This window comes from Bombina bombina, chromosome 2 (genome assembly GCF_027579735.1).
Source record: "Bombina bombina isolate aBomBom1 chromosome 2, aBomBom1.pri, whole genome shotgun sequence".
NCBI classification, from domain to species: domain Eukaryota; kingdom Metazoa; phylum Chordata; class Amphibia; order Anura; family Bombinatoridae; genus Bombina; species Bombina bombina.
In genome coordinates, this window is record NC_069500.1 from 490,171,837 (window position 1) to 490,193,371 (window position 21,535).

At 40.6% G+C, this 21,535-nt stretch overlaps 1 long non-coding RNA gene across 1 annotated transcript in view; it reads left to right on the forward strand.

Annotated features, from left to right (window-relative positions):
* The first annotated feature begins 2,494 nt into the window (after positions 1-2,494).
* Positions 2,495-21,535, forward strand: part of LOC128647840 (uncharacterized) — a 34,298-nt gene continuing 15,257 nt past the window's right edge. Inside the window, exon 1 of the long non-coding RNA XR_008400431.1 lies at positions 2,495-2,540. This is a non-coding gene — a long non-coding RNA (uncharacterized LOC128647840). The remainder of the gene's footprint in view (positions 2,541-21,535) is intronic.

Genomic DNA, 21,535 nt, shown 5'->3' on the forward strand with positions numbered 1-21,535 from the left:
GAGAAGGGGGGGAGAGCCAAAGAGGGGGGAGAGAGAGAGCCAAAGAGGAAAAAGAGCCAAAAAGGAGAGAGAGCCAAAGAGGGGGGAGAGAGAGCCAAAGAGGGGGGAGAGAGAGCCAAAGAGGGGGGGGGGAGAGCCAAAGGGGGGGGGAGAGAGCTAAAGGGGGGGAGAGCCAAAGAGGGGGGAGAGAGAGAGCCAAAGAGGAAAGAGAGCCAAAGAGAGAGACAAAGAGGGGGGAGAGAGAGCCAAAGAGGGGGGGGCAGAGCCAAAGAGGGGGGGGGAGAGCCAAAGAGGGGGGGGAGAGCCAAAGAGGGGGGGAGAGCCAAAGAGGGGGGGAGAGAGCGCCAAAGAGGGGGGAGAGAACAAAAGAGGGGGGAGAGAGCCAAAGAGGGGGGGAGAGAGCCAAAGAGGGGAGGGGGAGAGCAAAAGAGGGGGGGGGGCAAAGGGGAGGGGAGAGCCAAAGAGGGGGGAGAGAGAGAGCCAAAGAGGAGAGAGAGCCAAAGAGGGGGGAGAGAGAGCCAAAGAGGGGGGAGAGAGAGCCAAAGAGGGGGGGAGAGAAAGCCAAAGAGGGGGGAGAGAGAGCCAAAGAGGGGAGAGAGAGAGCCAAAGGGGGGGGGGAGCCAAAGAGGGGAGAGAGAGAGCCAAAGAGGAGAGAGAGCAAAAGAGGGGAGAGAGCCAAAGAGGGGGGGGAGAGCCAAAGAGGGGGGGGAGCCAAAGAGGGGGGGGGGGAGAGCCAAAGAGGGGGGGGAGAGAGCAAAAGAAAGGATGGAGAGAGCCAAAGAGGGGAGAGAGAGAGAGCAAAAGAGGGGAGAGAGAGAGCAAAAGAGGGGAGAGAGAGAGCAAAAGAGGGGAGAGAGAGAACAAAGGAGAGGGGGGAGAGAAAGCAAAAGAGAGGGGGAAAGAAAGCAAAAGAGAGGGGGAAGAGAGAGCAAAAGAAAGGGGGGAGAGAGCAAGGGGTGGGACCGCTGTTCTGAAAAAAATGGCCCGTGTACACGGGCTTTAGTACTATCATATTTATATATTTATAACTGTTTAAAAAATGTGAAGAGAGAATAATTTCATAGAGGGTTCAACAAATAAAATAAAATTCAGCGATCAAATGTTTCCTATAAAAAAAAAATATAATCCTTTCTTTGATCATAGCTTTACCTTGATATAAAGCCATGCCACACTCTTCTGACAGGGATTGTCCTGCTAATAGACAGAGCAGGTGTAAAATATCGGACAGTCTTTTATTTGTATATTACCTAGATGTGCAGCACTATCTAAACTTTTGCATCCTGAAGCGTGTCTGTGTGGGCATGTCTGGACGTAGTTCATTTCAGAGATGGTCAGGAAGACTTGTTAATAATTATGCAACATTATGATGCAACAAGTGGAAATGAAAGTTTTATTAAAGCATATTTAGGCTTTGCTAATTTTAGAGAATATTACCGGAAGCTTTTTTTTAAAAATTGTTAGTTTGTTGAGAAAGAACAAAATATATCTTACAAGTAGTAAGCAGTGTATTAAATGCTATAGAAAGTATTACATTTAAACAAAGGTAAAATGGGACACTTTACCAATTATATCATACTGTTAGCTAACTTTATCCACTGTTAATATTACTGCAGTTTAGCTTCAGTTTAGTATGTCAAGGAAAACTATTTTTATTTCAAAAGCCTGTTTTATTTTAGAGGCAAAAGTAATTTGATTCTAAAACAAACTGCTTTTGCCAGAAACCATTGAAATAAATATATATATATATATATATATATATATATTATAGTAGGCTCTATAGATCCTCCTCAGATGTCTTTAGAGAGGAACTGGCGAAGCTCAGTATATATTACCTAAACTACAACTGTATAAGAAGTGAAAGAGGTGCAAGTTTTTAAGCTTCAAAATAAAGCCAAGTGGTTTTAGTAGTTAATTCACATGCAATCGTATTAAATTCCTCAATATAATGTGAATAATGAATATATGTAGAGATGGACACATGGTAGTATTGTGTTCGGCTAAAGAACACATAAACAGAAATGACATTTGGAATAAGAGAAAAAAACATAATACAGGCACAGTCAAAAATAAAAAAGTTAATAAGACACAGCACTCAAACTGCTTCTACCATGGAGTAGATACAATAATAGTGAATACAAATTGTAACGTGTTACTTGAATGATATACTGATTGCTTGCAGTTATCAGCACTTGTGTGGTTTTGCACTACACACATGTATTTATACTGTGAACTAAGCTAGAAAAGATAATGAAGGAGTTGCCGATGAATTATGAACAATGTAGTACATTATGGTATAAATGGGGTTAGACTGGAGTGAGATTAAGTAAACTTGGGTTGAAGGATAAAGAGACAGAGTAGATTACATTCAGGGATGATCAAAAGAATTACAGTGAATAATATGGGCAGAATAGGAAGGAATATAGTCTGTTAAGTGTGCTCTGGCGCTCTCTACTGGTGGTTCCTTATATCCTGCAAATGACAAATGGGAGCAGCAGGAAACAGGTGCAGTTGTATGGTCAGGTGATATTGAAAACATTCTAGTGTGTACTGAAGAATGATGTGCCAGTCATATGGATATAATTATTGCATTGTCATTATTACCAGTGTAACATTTTCTTTATTTGAATGAAATAACATACTAAAAAATGTATAGATTCCAGAATATATACGCTCCTTACACAGGCAGTCCAGTACTGTGATCTGGGATTTCTATTATATTTTTGTAGTCACATAGTTTTACAGAATCTTCAACTCAAAATGCCTATGGACAGTGAGATTTAAACATGTCATTTTGACTTGATTAGGAACTAACGGAGAATACATGATAAAGAAGCCTCGGCTGCTGACTGAGTGGTTGATATGGACAATTCTCACTTTTGTATTGGCAGACAAACTTCTTCTACAGCATAAACACAAAACATTGTTTTTGCAGATAAAGGTATCATTTAAAGCTGTAATACGTTTTGGCATACTGTTTTTAAGTCTTTATTCTTTTAAGCTTTTGCTTGTAGGCATCCAGCAGATCAAACGATCCTTTAAATGACAGTGTATGTAAATACTTTTTTTTAATACATGTGAAATAATTAAGCACATTAAATATTATTTTGCTTGTTTGACTAATTTCAGTTTTATTATTATTGTAAACTTTTTAAATGTCAATTTAAAAAACATAGATAAAAACTTTCAGGAAGATAATTTGTGTATACTATGTTAATTTTCATAAGCTAATAGTGACAGCTACCTTAGCTGTATTTAGGTGGATATACCTCCATTAGTCTGACAAGAAACAGTAGGTTTATTTAGCATATTAAAAAAAAAAACATCTTAACAAATATCTGTAATGCATTTTTAAAATGCGCTGCTTATGATGCAGCAAATGAAACCTGACCATAATATGATCTTTATCCTGGGTTAACCTAGAGCACTGGTTTTCAAACCAGTCTTCAGGCCACATTTTGAAGATAGCTGAACTGGAGCACAGGTGAAATAATCAGTTGATTAGTAAACAAGGTAATTTTTCCTGCTCTAATCCAATGTAATCCAGAAAACCTGGCCTGTTGGGGAGGCCCGAGGACAGGTTTGAAAACTAGTGGTCTAGGCTGACAAGGCCAAGGGGCACTTTTTGTGATCTGCCTCTTTGTACTGCCATCCCATTAAGTGATATATTCCACACACAGCCACAGGAGTCAGGATGCCATCTAGCACATGCCAGTGTGATCTTATTCATTCTCACCATCATTATGCATTACTTGCACATGCTGTATCTGCTGTTCCTGTTACTTATAGAGCCATATCCTACCACTGGTTACAGGTCAGTGTAAAATTACCAATTGCATATGGACTGAAACCTGCAGAGATGTTTGATTCATGGAATACCCCACATTGGCATATTGCACTCAGAGTGGGGGAGATGCTGCACTCCAGCCCTGGATATTCCCTTCCCTTGGCATGTCCATAACCTCATATTTATTAGGAGAGCGAGTGGGTGCCTTCTCCCTGTCTGAGTATAATTCTGAAAACTGGTTCATTCTTCTGGGGGTTTTACAGTGGGAGGGGATGTTGACAGACTAAAGAGAAGAGGGTTCTTGTTCAGACAGCATGAATATCAGCAATGTAGTAGTGCCATTAAACAAAGTTAAATTGGAAATAAATAAATAAAAGTACCAATTGCAAAACTAACATGATTAAGCTTTGTGTCTAATGATATAGGTTAGTGTAGTTATGCCTGTGCTATTAACCCTTTCATGACCGGGTTAAAAAGTTTACATCGGAACAGCGTTCCGATGTAGACAAATTAAAATCACACGATCGTGAGATTTCAATTATGGGTTGGGATCTTGGGGGGTTACCTATGATGCTAGGAAGCCTAGTAGGCTTCAGGACAGCCGTTTGCGATTACGGTGTATTCCGTCATAACGGCTTTAAAGCCCAGTGCCGTTGTGACGGAATACAACGGCATAACAGCATTAAAAGGTTAAGTATTGTTTGTTGGATATCACCTCAGTTACGAGTTATACATGCTGTAGTGTGTGTAGGGAGGAGCATACATTGTAAAACTGGACAGCACTGTTCATTTTACTCCTTCAAATAACCCTGCAGCATGTATAATTCATAACTGCCCAGGAAAACATAGCTGAGGTGGAAGCCCTAGTTCCGTCTGTCTGTCCATCTATCTATGTATGTTTGAATTATATAATTAAAACAGATGAGCCCCCAAAATACTGAAGAGACTTACAACTATATCAGTCAAAACTTAGAAACCAGAACTATATGTATATTGTGTAAGCCACATGTATATTGTGTAAGCCAGGGGTCAACAAATCTGTTTAACATTTTGGAGCCAGTAAGAATATTCAGGAGACAGGCACACTTTTAGGAGCCAGACAGTGGTATTTTTATATAGATATATGGAGAATAACCCAAAAAGTTAGGAGCCAGGGGTAAAATTCTAGGAGCCAGTGGCTCTCAGGCTCCTGGGTTTGTTGAGCCCTGGTGTAAGCTAATGTTTTTATTTTTGAATATGACAAAATATTATATTATGTGTGTATGGTACTGTTTGTGCATATACTGTATGTCTATAAATCTATGCTAGTGTCTGTGCGTGCATCTGTATATGTGTGTTTGTATGTATGTGGCAATAACTGGCAAGCTGTATGAGTAAACTGTGGGTGTCTAGGGCTGTAAGATGCCCATTATTTAAAATTGTGATGAATACCTCAATATTTTAGGTTGTGAGGGGTTCATTTTTTCTTTGTGTGTTAATTATTTTGCTTTTCCAGATGAGCATTTCCCTGTGTCTATCCTTAAAAAAACAACAACATCCCCCCTGTAGTAAATAGATTCACTTGAGCACGTTTCACTTAAAGGGACACTGAACCCAATTTTTTTCTTTCGTGATTCAGATAGAGCATGCAATTTTAAGCAACTTTCTAATTTACTCCTATTATTAATTTTTCTTCGTTCTCTTGCTATCTTTATTTGAAAAAGAAGGCATTTTTCTTTGGTTCAGTACTCTAAACAGCACTTTTTATTGGTGGATGAATTTATCCACCAATCAGCAAGGACAACCCAGGTTGTTCACCAAAAATGTGCCGGCATCTAAACTTACATTCTTGCATTTCAAATAAAGATACCAAGAGAATGAAGACAATTTGATAATATGAGTAAATTAGAAAGTGGCTTAAAATGTCATGCTCCTATCTGAATCATGAAAGATTTTTTGTTTTTGTTTCAGTGTGCCTTTAAGCAAACATTATTACACACAGAGACCTCTGGCCTCAAGTCACTAAAGTGTCAACACAGAGACATGAGAGACAGAGCCACATAGCCCTGAGGTGAAATAAGGGTTAGCGCTGAATCAAATCAGAATAAGATTTGTCTAAATATTATGCATTTAAGACATCTCTTCTACTATACTTATTTGTTAGAAAATGTATTTGGGAATTATTTCCTGTGTGGGCCACCATTATAGAGTTTCTGGGTTAGCAGCACTTGAATATAAAATTTAGTGTTATATATATGTATAGCTAGTTCTGGCATAAGTTTATGGCCCCTTGTGAAAAATCATCCCAGACTCCTCTGTGTGCCCTACCAGAAGAGGCAGAGTTAGCAACCTGATATCCCTGGTATTACCTATATTTTGGAGAATTAAGAACTTTGTCATTCTACATGGGAGGCTGCATTAAACAGCATAAGTGACCGTCTTTCCTTGCCAAGCTCCATTGGGACAGATATCTATGTTAGTACATTATTATGTTCTGGTTTTTGCGTGTAATTGTGTTTAACTCCTTTTTTTACATACATTCACTGTGACTCTTTTTGTTCATAATAAATGTTCCTTTATTAAGTTTTTGCTTTTGTCTAATATTTGAACCATGTTACCAAAGAGACTTGCAATAGCAGTACTGTGTTTTTTAGATTTATTTTTAATCTGGGTTTTTCCTTTAGGATTTCCCATTTAATAATCTTAAGGTGGTGGCAGCATATAGATAGTTTAGTGTGGGTGGCATTTAAGGGGATTTTGTGCATATTTCTATGTCTGGTACAGACAAGGGAGTGTTTCTTAACCATTGCACCCTCCTGAACTTGACTGGAGTGGCTAGATTGTGACAAACTGAGTAAGGTTGAAAGGGTCAGTTAACCCTTTCTGTGACAAACGGGTGACTATTGCAGGGTTGATTAACCCTATACGTCACAAAAAATTAAAGTGGGCATCTCTTATTTAATTAATTGGAGGTTCAATCAATGTGAGCATATAGATGATGATGAGGTTCTTGACAAATAATCTAATCTGAAGTCTGACATGGGCATATGGTTGAAGGGAGCTTCAGTGTCATGGGGTTTGATGTTTGGTCCAATATGAGCATAAGGTTTACCAGGGGTTTCAGGGTTTAAGCTATGGTATGATATGGGCATATGGCTGACATGGGTTTCAAGGCATGGGTCCAATATGAGGTGTAATACATACATATGGCTAACAGGAACTACAGAACCATTTTTTCTGTTCTGAGGACTAATCACCACTCTTCCAATTATCAAGTATTTTTATGGAGGATAGCTGGCAACCCTACCGTGTGCAGGTATCTGCCATTTGCACAATATGTATAAACATGTTTGGCTATCGAGGTATGTATGTACATAAGTGTTTGTATCAGTGAATATGTGGTGTGTGTGTTTGCCAGGGAGTATACGTCTGTGTTTGTCTTTGTGTTCCACTCAGTGAAGGTTTAGCAATGGAAAGTGTGTGTCTGCTGAGTGTATCAATGGCTATCTGTCATCAAACTTTAAGTTTGGATTGAAATTCTGTTATATAGATCTTTCTTTTTCAAGTGCTAAGATTTCATGAACTGTAAAGTGAAAAAGAGTGCACACTTAGTTTCAATCTGGCAATATCTACAAATGTAAGCAAAAATTCCAGATATGTTTGTATATAAAGATTGGATATAGCAATTTTTGTACATGTGCACTGTGGGGAAAACCCCACCATACAAAAAAATAACACTATATTTAACATGTGCTCTTGTGATTGGGGTTATTACTGCAGTTACACAAGTGCAATGTTTTTTTTAATTAAAAATCATACTTTATTATTATTTGAAACCTTAGAAAACATTGTGATATTTCTTTTTTATAACATCATTTTTTGTGGGGATTTAAAGAATGTATTACTTTTGGAGGAACAGAAACTGATTTGCTTTATTTTCAATTGATGAGCTCTGGCTTGAGGAAATGCTATTTTTGAAATGAGCAGTAGTGATTTTTACACCTCAGCTGAAGTGTTTAAATCAGAAATCTATTTCATGTATCTTCAACTGTGAGATGCGGTTTAGGTTTGGTTTCATATAAATGGGTATTCTGTTACTGTGGCAGGAATAGAAAGTAAAATGCAAATGATTTTTGTTTATGATCGCATTTGGTGGTGAAATGGTGGCATGAAATATACCAAAATGAGCCTGGATCAATACTTTTAGTTGTCTACTTAAAGAAAAATATATAGTTTTGACAGGTAAATAAAAAACAAGGCTCTATTTCTGTTTAAATAGAGTGATATCAGAAATGCTAAAAATTCTCTGGTATTTTGGGCAAGTTCTTCTCTGAAATTCCCGGTAGCAAAGGGGTTAAAGGGAAATTAAACTAAATTTTTTTTTCTTTCATGATTTAGATAGCGCATGTCATTTTAAACCACTTTCTAATTTACGTCTTATCACATTTTCTATGTTCCCTTTGCATCTTTTGTTGAAAATCAGGGATGTAAACTCATGTGTCTGGAGCCCTATATAGTAGCAGAGCAATGTTATCCATTTGCAAGAGCACTAGATGGCAGCACTATTTTGTGCCGTGTAGTGCTCCAGACACCTACCTATCGGCTAGATTACGAGTTGTGCGTTAGGCTGAAAAAGCAGCGTTAACAGGTCCTAACGCTGCTTTTTCACTACCGCTGCTATTACAGGTCTTGCAGGTTTAGGGCCACCGCACACTTCTTTGGCCTTACCGCAAAATGACTTGCGTAAACTTCGTAAACCCTTTTTTTCTATGGGACTTCCATAGCGCCGGTATTACGAGTCTGTCCTGGGAGGCCAAAAAGTGAGCGGTACACCCTCTACCTCCAAGATCCGTAATGCATTATGAGTTTTACACTACAACGCCGTAGCATAAAACTCCTAACTAAAGTCCTAAAAAGTACACTGACACCCATAAACTACCTATTAACCCCTAAACCGAGGCCCTCCCGCATCGCAAACACTAAAATAAAATTATTAACCCCTAATCTGCCGCTCCGGACATCGCCGCCACTAGAATAAACATATTAACCCCTAAACCGTCGCACTCCCGCCTCGCAAACACTAGTTAAATATTATTAACCCCTAATCTGCCGCCCCAACATTGCCGCCACCTACATTATTCTTATTAACCCCTAATCTGCCGCTCCGGACACCGCCACCACCTACATTATACTTATTAACTTCTAATCTGCTGCCCCCAACATCGCCGACACCTCCATTATATTTATAAACCCCTAATCTTCCGCCCCCAATGTCGCCACAACCTACCTACACTTATTAACCCCTAATCTGCCGCCCCTATAATAAACATATTAACCCCTAAACCGCCGCACTCCCGCCTCACAAACACTATTTAAATATTATTAACCCCTAATCTGCCATCCCTAACATCGCCAGCACCGACCTACATTTATTAACCCCTAATCTGCCGCCCCCAACGTCGCCGCCACTATACTAAATGTATTAACCCCTAAACCTAAGTATAACCCTAACACCCCCTAACTTAAATATAATTACAATAAATCTAAATAAATATTAATATTATTACCTAAATAATTCCTATTTAAAACTAAATACTTACCTATAAAATAAACCCTAAGCTAGCTACAATATAACTAATAGTCACATTTGAGCTATCTTAGGGTTTATTTTTATTTTACAAGTAAGTTTGTATTTATTTTAACTAGGTAGAATAGTTATTAAATAGTTACTAACTAACTATTTACTAACTACCTAGCTAAAATAAATACAAATTTACCTGTAAAATAAAACCTAACCTAAGTTACAATAACACCTAAAACTACACTACAATTAAATAAATTAAAAACAATTAAATAAATTAAATTAGCTAAATTACAAAAACAAACAAACACTAAATTACAGAAAATAAAAAACAAATTACAGATCTTTAAACTAATTGCACCTAATCTATTAGTCCTATCAAAATAAAAAAAAGCCCCCCAAAATAAAAAAAACCCTAGCCTAAACTATCAATAGCCCTTTAAAAGGTAATCGGCTCTTTTACCTGTAAAAAATTTACCTGTAAAAAAAAAAATACAAACAACCCCCCCCAACAGTAAAACCCACCACCCACACAACCAACCCCCCAAATAAAATACTAACTAAAAAAAAACTAAGCTCCCCATTGCCCTGAAAAGGGCATTTGGATGGGCATTGTCCTTAAAAGGGCATTTAGCTCTATTGCAGCCCAAATCCCTAACCTAAAAAATAAACCCACCCAATACACCCGTAAAAAAACACTAACCCCCTGAAGATCGACTTACACTTCTGAAGACCGGACATCCATCCTCAAGGAAGCCGGGAGAAGTCTTCATCCAAGCCAGGCGAAGTGGTCCTCGAGACGGGCAGAAATCTTCATCCAGACGGCATCTTCTATCTTTATCCATCAGACGCGGAGCGGGTCCATCTTCAAGACATCCGACGCGGAGCATCCTCTTCATCTGGAGTCTTCTTACTGAATGACGGTCCTTTAAATGACGTCATCCAAGATCGAGCCCATTAAATTCCGATTGGCTGATAGAATTGTATCAGCCAATAGGATTTGTTATACCTTAATTCCGATTGGCTGATAGAATTCTATCAGCCAATCGGAATTAAGGTATAACAAATCCTATTGGCTGATACAATCAGCCAATAGGATTGAGCTTGCATTCTATTGGCTGATTGGAACATCAGCCATTAGGATTTTTTCAACTTTAATTCTGATTGGCTGATAGAATTCTATCAACCAATCAGAATTCAAGGGACGCCATCTTGGATGACGTCCCTTAAAGGAACCTTCATTCTTCAGTAGTCGTCGTCAGAAGAGGATGCACCGCACCAGATGTCTTGAAGATGGAGCCGCTCCGCATCGGAAAGGATGAAGATAGAAGATGCCGCCTGGATGAAGACTTCTGCCTGCCTGGAGGACCACTTCTTGCCACTTGGATAAAGACCTCTCCCGGCTTCGTTGAGGACTTCTGCCCACTTGGAATGGTGGAATTAACTTGCAAATTAGTACCGAGCCGCTCATAACGCAAAACTCGTAATCTACCCGTAAGTCTGAAAGCATCTCTGTTTAAAAAAAAAAAAAAAAAAAAAAACTGGCTTTTTAAGTATTGCATTCTCAGACTGGCACAAGTTCAAATGATGTTAATGTTAATTGATTAGTGGCTTAGTATTCTCCGAGACATGTAAAAGGCATTGAGCTTAGACTAAAATGCTAAAAGAAGCAAATGTGCTCTACAAACATGCTAAAACTGTGCACTGGGTATATCCCTACTATAATTTTAGCTATAAGGTATCGTTAAGGAGTTCATAGAATACAGGAAGGTGTAAATAGTGTACATGTATCCGTGTTCTTTCCAGAATCCATTTAGCACTAGATTGCAAGTAGTGATGTCGCAAACCTAAAAATTTCGGTTCGCGAACGGCGGACTCGAACTTCCGCAACTGTTTGCGATCCGGCGAACCGGGCGAACCGCCATTGACTTCAATAGGCAGGCGAACTTTAAAACCAACAGGGACTCTTTCTGGCCACAATAGTGATGGAAAAGTTGTTTCAAGGGGACTAACACCTGGACTGTGGCATGCCGGAGAGGGATCCATGGCAAAACTCCCATGGAAAATTACATAGTTGATGCAGAGTCTGGTTTTAATCCATAAAGGGCATAAATCACCTAACATTCCTAAATTGTTTGGAATAACGTATTTTAAAACATCAGGTATGATGTTGTATCGATCAGGTAGTGTAAGGGTTATGCCCGCTTCACAGTGACAGACCAAACTCCCCATGTAACGCACCACAAACAGTCCATTTGCACAACCACGAGATAGATAGATTTGATAGATAGATTACATAGATCAATAGATGCAATATACATTTGATAGATACAAATTACATAGATCAATAGATGCAATATACATTTGATAGATACGATTGATAGTTAGATAGATTTTATAGATAAATAGATAGATTTGATAGATATATAATTTCCCAGACAGAGAATTACAAGATGTGCTGTCTGGGACCCATGGTAAGGTTCACAGAGGCAGTTGCGGCGCCAGGGGACGTGTATATGGCATGGATTTTCAGAACCGGGAGATGGAAAAAGATGCTTGGTCGGTACTCCTGCTTCAAATTTGGGGCACTGCGCGTGCAATCTATTGTGCCACAAGATATGAGTGGTGTGTTAAGTAGTACTATTCTGATCAGTTTAATACCTGTTACTCCCCCTATCGGGGGAGGTGTATATGGCATGGATTTTCGGAACAGGGAGATGGAAAAAGATGCTTGGTCTGTCCTCCTACTTCAAATTTGGGTGAAACACAAGTGGCTGTCACAAATCAGTCCGGCCACGAGATAGATTTGATAGATAGATACATAGATTACATAGATCAATAGATGCAATATACATTTGATAGATACATAGATTACATAGATCAATAGATGCAATATACATTTGATAGATACATAGATTACATAGATCAATAGATGCAATATACATTTGATAGATACAAATTACATAGATCAATAGATGCAATATACATTTGATACAAATTACATAGATCAATAGATGCAATATACATTTGATAGATACAAATTACATAGATCAATAGATGCAATATACATTTGATAGATACAAATTACATAGATCAATAGATGCAATATACATTTGATTGATAGTTAGATAGATTTGATAGATAAAGAGATAGATTTGATATATATATAATTTCCCAGACAGAGAATTACAAGACGTGCGGTCTGGGACCCATGGTAAGGTTACTTCCTTTTGCACAATCGAGTACAGGTTGGGGTCCGGGATTGCCTTTTGTGCAAAGAAATTGTGGCCGGGTACCTTCCACTGCGGTGTCCCCTATCAGGGGACGTGTATATGGCATGGATTTTAGGAACCGGGAGATGGAAAAAGATGCTTGGACACCCAGTACAGGTCGTTCTCCTTCAGCCTTTTTATACGAGGGTCCCCGACCCTCAACAGGCACGACAGCATGAAAGACCCCATAAGCTATGACTTCCTTTTGCACAATCGAGTACAGGTATGGCATCGATTTTAGGAACCCGGAGATGGAAAAAGATGCTTGGTCGGTCCTCCTACTTCAAATTTGGGGCACTGCGCGTGCAATCTACTGTGCCACCAGATATGAGTGGTGTGTTAAGTAGTACTATTCTTAGCAGTTTAATCCCTGTTATGTGCTTTTTTTTTTGTTTGGTTTTTGAAGCCACAGTGCAGCACCAGAGGCCAGAAAAATTAGGCATGTAGACATGCCTAAAAAATTAGGTATTGTTGCAGCCGCTGCTATAGCAGCGGCCAGAAAAATTGATGTTTGTTTGACAGTTAGAAAGTGCCCTAAAACATTGTGGCTTGAACCCTAGTTGTTGGCGGATAAGTCACGCAAGTCATCTGGCATTCGAAGATAAAATACAGCAGCGTGTGGACCATTTTTAGCCCAAGGCAGCTCATCTCATCAGGCCTTTTTTACTCGAATGTATCGCCCAATGTCAGTCCCTTCGGGATCCATCCCTCATTCATTTTAATAAAGGTGAGGTAATCAAGACTTTTTTCACCTAGGCGACTTCTCTTCTCAGTGACAATACCTCCTGCTGCACTGAAGGTCCTTTCTGACAGGACGCTTGAAGCGGGGCAGGCCAGAAGTTCAATTGCAAATTGGCATAGCTCAGGCCACAGGTGAAGCCTGCACACCCAGTAGTCAAGGGGTTCATCGCACTTCAGAGTGTCGAGATCTGCAGTTAAGGCAACAACACGTCTGGAAAGCATCCTGTCCTTGCCGGCGTGGTTGTGAGAGGAGGAGTATTACTTTCACCTCTTCCCCTGTTAGATTCCTGTTGTGCTGTGACATCACCCTTATACGCTGTGTAAAGCATACTTTTTAATTTATTTTTTAACTGCTCCATCCTTTCCAACTTGTGGGAATTCGGTAAAATTTCAGTCACTTTATGCTTATACCGGGGGTCTAGTAGCGTGGACACCCAGTACAGTTCGTTCTCCTTCAGCTTTTTTATACGAGTGTCCCTCAACAGGCACGACAGCATGAAAGACCCCATTTGCAGAAGGTTGGATGCCGAGCTACTCATGTCCCGTTCCTCGTCCTCACTGATCTCACTGAAGGTATCTTCTTCCCCCAGATAGGTGACAACAAGCACCCTGGGATGCCTATTGTGCTTGGTCTTCCTCCTCCTCCTCAAAACCACATTCCTCCTCTGACTCCTCTTCCTCACAATCCTCTTCCTGCGTTGCCGCAGGTCCAGCAAGCGATGCTGATAAGGCTGTTTCTGGTGGTGATGGTGACCACAACTCTTCCTCTTCACGCTCATCTATGGCCTGATCCTGCACTCTTCGCAGGGCACACTCCAGGAAGAAAACAAATGGTATGATGTCGCTGATGGTGCCTTCGGTGCGACTGACTAGGTTTGTCACCTCCTCAAAAGGACGCATGAGCCTACAGGCATTGCGCATGAGGGTCCAGTAACGTGGCAAAAAAATTCCCAGCTCCCCAGAGGCTGTCCTAGCACCCCGGTCATACAAATACTCGTTAACGGCTTTTTCTTGTTGCAGCAGGTGGTCGAACATTAGGAGTGTTGAATTCCAACGTGTCGGGCTGTCGCAAATCAAGCGCCTCACTGGCCGCTGGATATCTGACAAGTGCGCCATGGCCGTGTAGGAACGCCTGAAATGGCCACACACCTTCCTGGCCTGCTTCAGGATGTCCTGTAAGCCTGGGTACTTATGCACAAAGCGTTGTACAATCAGATTACACACATGTGCCATGCACGGCACATGTGTCAACTTGCCCAATTTCAATGCCGCCACCAAATTACTTCCGTTGTCAGAAACCACTTTGCCAATCTCCAGTTGGTGCGGAGTCAGCCACTGATACACCTGTGCGTTCAGGGCGGACAGGAGTGCTGCTGTGGTGTGACTCTCTGCTTTCAGGCAAGTCAACCCCAAGATGGCGTGACACTGCCGTATCCGGGATGTGGAATAGTACCTGGGGAGCTGGGGGGGTGCCGTTGATGTGGAGCAAGACGCAACAGCAGAAGAGGACTCAGCCGAGGAGGTTATGGAAGAGGATGGAGTAGGAGGAGTAGAGGAGGTGGCAGCAGGCCTGCCTGCAAGTCGTGGCGGTGTCACCAACTCATCCTCTGCAGAGCCAGGCATTCCATGCTTGGCAGCCGTCAGCAGGTTTACCCAATGCGCAGTGTAGGTGATATACCTGCCCTGACCATGCTTTGCAGACCTGCTATCAGTGGTCAGATGGACCCTTGCCCCAACACTGTGTGCCAGACATGCCATTACTTCCTTTCGCACAATCGAGTACAGGTTGGGGATTGCCTTTTGTGAAAAGAAATTTCATCCGGGTACCTTCCACTGCGGTGTCCCAATAGCTACAAATTTTTTGAACGCCTCAGACTCCACCAGCTGTATGGTAAAAGCTGGCGGGCTAAGAGTTCAGACAAGCCAGCTGTCAGACGCCGGGCAAGGGGGTGACTTGGTGACATTGGCTTCTTACGCTCAAACATGTCCTTGACAGACACCTGACTGTGGGCAGATGAGCAGGAATTGCTCCGGAAGAGAGACGGATTGGCGGATGGTTGAGAGAGGGCAAGGAGCACAGCAGTGGTTGACGTGGCTGAAGGTGCTGGACCAGGAGGAGGGTGGCGGCTTTGAGTTTGTGTGCTGCTTCTACTCATGTGTTCATCCCATAGGCGTTTGTGATGTGAGATCATGTGCCTTCGCAAAGCAGTTGTACCTAGGTGGGTGTTGGACTTCCCACGACTCAGTTTCTTTTGGCACAGGTTGCAAATGGCATTGCTGTTGTCAGAGGCAGACACATAAAAAAAATGCCACACTGCTGAGCTCTGCGATGACGGCATTCTGGTGGTGGCAACAGCATGCGTTGATTGGCGTGCTGTCTGGCTGACCCCGGGTGCCGATGCATGCTGTCTGACTGTGCCACTAGCTCCTTGCGACGACCTCCCCCTGCTTCCAACTCGTCTCCTCCTGCTCCTCTCTGTCTCCCCATCTGAACTTTCCCCCTGTTCTCCATCTCTTCTACCGGGCGCCCACGTGACATCCACGGACGCATTGTCATCATCAACCCCTTCACTTGTATCTGACAACTCAACAACGGAAGCAACGGCGGGTACAACATCATCATCACACCGTGCGTCGTCCATGTCTGTAATGCTGCCTGACTGAGACATATCACTGTTATCTATATCCTCTGTCAATGATGGTTGCGCATCACTCATTTCTTCACATTGAGGTGTACATAACTCCTCTGACAGATCAAGTGAAGCGGCTGTGGTGCTAGTGTCGGTGGTGGCGGCAGGCGGGCAAGTGGTAAGTTGAGAGGTGCCCGAAGCTAAGCTAGAGGAGGAGGAGGATGGTGCGTCAAGGTTACGAGCGGAAGCTGTAGAAGATTGGGTGTCCTGTGTTATAAAGTCAACTATTTCATCAGAACTTTTCGTGTTCATGGTACGTGGCCTAACACTGGGCATTATTCTATGGCCAAAGGGAATCAGAGCACCATGACCACGATGGCCCCTGCGGGTTGGCCTGCCTCTGCCTGTCATTTTTTTTTTCAATTAGTGCTACTATGCGTGCAAGCTACTGTGAGTGGGCACAGTATACGCTGTGAGCCTGACACAAAAATGTTTCACAGTCAAAATATTTTTTTTATTTTTAAATGTACACTTACACTACTATTAAACAAGATATGAGTGGTGGCACTGGGCAAGTGGGCACAGTATACGCTGTGAGCCTGACACAAAAAAGCAGGCTGATGTTTCAAAGTCAAAATAGTTTTTTTATTTTTAAAATGTACACTTATACTACAATTAAACAAGATAATATGAGTGGTGGCACTGGACAAGTGGGCACAGTATACGCTGTGAGCCTGACACAAAAAAGCAGAATGATGTTTCACAGTCAAAATAGTTTTTTTATTTTTAAATGTACACTTACACTACAATTAAACAAGATAATATGAGTGGTGGCACTGGGCAAGTAGGCACAGTATACGCTGTGAGCCTGACACACATGCTGGCAGTGGCAGGCTGGCCTGGAAACTGAAATTAGATTACACTAGCAGACTGATGTAAAAGTTTTTTGTTTTTTTTTAAATTTACACTAATGTTACACCAGATATGAGTGGTGGCACTGAGCAAGTAGGCACAGTATATGCTGTGAGCCTGACACACAGGCTGGCAGTGGCAGGCAACTGCTATTAGATTACACTAGCAGACTGATGTAAAAGTTTTTTTAAAAAAATTTACACTACTGTTACACCAGATATGACTGGTGGTGGCACTGAGCAAGTAGGCACAGTATATGCTGTGAGACTGACACACAGGCTGGCAGTGGCAGGCTGGCCTGGCAACTGAAATTAGATTACACTAGCAGACTGATGTAAAAGTTTTATAAAAAAAATTTACACTACTGTTACACCAGATATGACTGGTGGTGGCACTGAGAAAGAAGGCACAGTATATGCTGTGAGCCTGACACACAGGCTGGCAGTGGCAGGCTGGCCTGCTGGCAACTGAAATTAGATTACACTAGCAGACTGATGTAAAATGTTTTTTTTTTAAAATGTACACTAATGTTACACCAGATATGAGTGGCGGCACTGAGCAAGTAGGCACAGTATATGCTATGAGCCTGACACACAGGCTGGCAGTGGCAGGCTGGCCTGGCAAATGAAATTAGATTACACTAGCAGACTGATGTAAAAGATTTTTTAAAAAAATGTACACTACTGTTACAACAGATATGACTGGTGGTGGCACTGAGCAAGTAGGCACAGTATATGCTGTGAGCCTGACACACAGGCTGGCAGTGGCAGGCTGGCCTGGCAAATGAAATTAGATTACACTAGCAGACTGATGTAAAGTGTTTTTTTTTAATTTACACTAATGTTACACCAGATATGAGTGGTGGCACTGAGGAAGTAGGCACAGTATATGCTGTGAGCCTGACACACAGGCTGGCAGTGGCAAGCTGGCCTGGCAAATGAAATTAGATTACACTAGCAGACTGATGTAAAAGGTTTTTTTTAAAAAAAATTACACTAATGTTACACCAGATATGAGTAGTGGCACTGAGGAAGTAGGCACAGTATATGCTGTGAGCCTGACACACAGGCTGGCAGTGGCAGGCTGGCCTGGCAACTGAAATTAGATTACACTAGCAGACTGATGTAAAAGTTGTTTTTTTTTTTTTTTAATTTACACTAATGTTACACCAGATATGAGTGGTGGCACTGAGCAAGTAGGCACAGTATATGCTGTGAGCCTGACACACAGGCTGGCAGTGGCAGGCTGGCCTGGCAAATGAAATTATATTACACTAGCAGACTGATGTAAAAGTTTTTTTTAAAAAAAATACACTAATGTTACACCAGATATGAGTGGTGGCACTGAGGAAGTAGGCACAGTATATGCTGTGAGCCTGACACACAGGCTGGCAGTGGCAGGCTGGCCTGGCAACTGAAATTAGATTACACTAGCAGACTGATGTAAAAAAATTTTTTTTTAAATTTACACTAATGTTACACCAGATATGAGTGGTGGTGGCACTGAGCAAGTAGGCACAGTATATGCTGTGAGCCTGACACACAGGCTGGCAGTGGCAGGCAGGCAATTGCTATTAGATTACACTAGCAGACTGATGTAAAAGTTTTTTTTTAAAATTTACACTAATGTTACACCAGATATGAGTGGTGGCACTGAGCAATTAGGCACAGTATATGCTGTGAGCCTGACACACGCTGACAGGCAGGCAAATGCAATTAGATTACAAAGAAAAAAAAAACAAACAAAGAAAAAAAAAACGACTGATGTTCTAGCCCTAAAAAGGGCTTTTTGGGGTGCTGTCCTTACAGCAGAGATCAGATGAGTCCTTCAGGACTGTAGTGGACACTGAATACACTAGCCTAGCTATCAATTTCCCTATAAAATCAGCAGCAGCACTATCCCTCCTCTCACTAAGAATGCAGGATCAGAATGAATCTAAAATGGCTGCTGCCCAGGAGCTGGGAGGGAGTGTCTGCTGCTGATTGGCTGAAATGTGTCTGCAGACTGTGAGATACAGGGTCAAAGTTTACTCAATGATGATGAATAGGGGGCGGATCGAACATCGCATATGTTCGCCGGGAACTGTTCTCCAGCGAACTGTTCGCGACATCACTAATTGCAAGTGGCTTGCTAACTGTTACGCACAAGTGAAAAGGGGTTTATCATGGGTGTTAGCGCACGTCGGGTTTAGTGCTCGTATTACAAGATGAAAGTAAAAGTTAACGTGTGAGCGCATTCGCAATTTACACTAGAATGATTACCGTGTCCTCAGAGCTCTGGTTAACTATATCGCAAAATAAAAAGTGTCACAAAACACTTCAAAAATACATTACAAAGAATAGTTACTCATATTAACAGTATCTAATAAAAATAAAAACAAAAAAGTTATAAGGGCTCAAAGATATGAGGTCTCAGGTGTTAGTAAAAAAAAAAGAGGCTGCTTTAACATACACACACACACACACACACACACACACACAAATAAAATGCATAGGAACCCTTTGCAGTTAAAGGGACACTAAACCCAAAAAAATTCTCTCATGATTCAAGTAGAGAATACAATTTTAAACAACATTCCAATTTACTTGTATTATCTAATTTGCTTCATTCCTTAGATATTGTTTGCTGAAGAAATAGCAATTCACATATGTGAGCCAATCACACGAGTCATCTATGTGCAGCAACCAATCAGCAGCCACTGAGCCTATCTAGATATGCTTTTCAGCAAAATATATCAAGAGAATTAAGCAAATTAGATAATAGAAGTAAATTAGAAAGTTGTTTAAAATTGTACTCTTTCTGAATCTTGAAAGAAAAAATGTGGGTTTCATGTCCCTTTAAGTATATGAAAATATGAAAAATCATATTTATGCAATATTCATATTTAATGTGTTATGCAGTGTATTTACTGTAAATATTTTACATTCCAATGTTCTGCACATAGCAGGATATGTTCTAAGTATTTTTTTAATTCGATATTCCTATATATATATATATATATATATATATATATATATATATATATATATATATATATATATATATATATATATATATATATATATATATATATATATATATATATATATATACATACAGGGAGTGCAGAATTATTAGGCAAGTTGTATTTTTGAGGATTAATTTTATTATTGAACAACAACCATGTTCTCAATGAACCCAAAAAACTCATTAATATCAAAGCTGAATAGTTTTGGGAGTAGTTTTTAGTTTGTTTTTAGTTATAGCTATTTTAGGGGGATATCTGTGTGTGCAGGTGACTATTACTGTGCATAATTATTAGGCAACTTAACAAAAAACAAATATATACCCATTTCAATTATTTATTTTTACCAGTGAAACCAATATAACATCTCAACATTCACAAATATACATTTCTGACATTCAAAAACAAAACAAAAACAAATCAGTGACCAATATAGCCACCTTTCTTTGCAAGGACACTCAAAAGCCTGCCATCCATGGATTCTGTCAGTGTTTTGATCTGTTCACCATCAACATTGCGTGCAGCAGCAACCACAGCCTCCAGTTTGGCCATATTTCAGAGCTGCAACATCACTGGAGTGCCCAAAAGCACAAGGTGTGCAATACTCAGAGACATGGCCAAGATAAGAAAGGCTGAAAGACGACCACCACTGAACAAGACACACAAGCTGAAACGTCAAGACTGGGCCAAGAAATATCTCAAGACTGATTTTTCTAAGGTTTTATGGACTGATGAAATGAGAGTGAGTCTTGATGGGCCAGATGGATGGGCCCGTGGCTGGATTGGTAAAGGGCAGAGAGCTCCAGTCCGACTCAGACGCCAGCAAGGTGGAGGTGGAGTACTGGTTTGGGCTGGTATATATATAAATCCAGAAAGTGGCAGAGCGCAAAAAAGCGCAAGAGGACTCCTTGTAAGATAAAAAAATCTTCCAGCTTTATTCAAAACGATACACGGAGTAAAAACATGACAGCTACCAGGGCTGTGTGTAGCACAATTGATAAAAATAAACACAATGTCTGCCGATCAGGACCTCACGCAGACATGTTTCGTGCGGTTGCGCACTTGATCACTGCATGTGTGTGGTCCTGATCGTAACAACTTTATAGCTTAATTTCTTAAAGTAACAGTATATAGTTTTTTGAGACATTGTGTCAAAATTCTAATCACTTAAACCTAAGTTACTAAAAGTTTGAGGAAGAGAACAATGTTTGTATTAAATATATATTAAGGCCCTAATTACACTAAAAGTTCTGTGGTACACATATATTTGATTATATATATTTTTTGAAAGTTGATATGTCTTAATAGTTGAGTTGACACCTATTAGAATGTTTTTTAATTTTTAATTTTTGACTACATCTGTCTACATTGTATGTCTAATAAGATTTAAGGAAACATAGTTTCTAGAATGCTGATTATGTGTTTTAATTTACAAATAAATCCAAATCCCTCCTCATGTTGAGGCCTAAAGGATTACTAGTCTGCAACTTAAAAATCCAAAAAACTTCACGCTTGTTAAGTTTGTCTTCCCTATCTCCCCCTCTTTTCCATAAAGGGACATGATCTATGCCTTGAATCTATAACAGGGAGGCCTCAGCATTATGATGATTTTTTAAATGTCTGGATACCGGC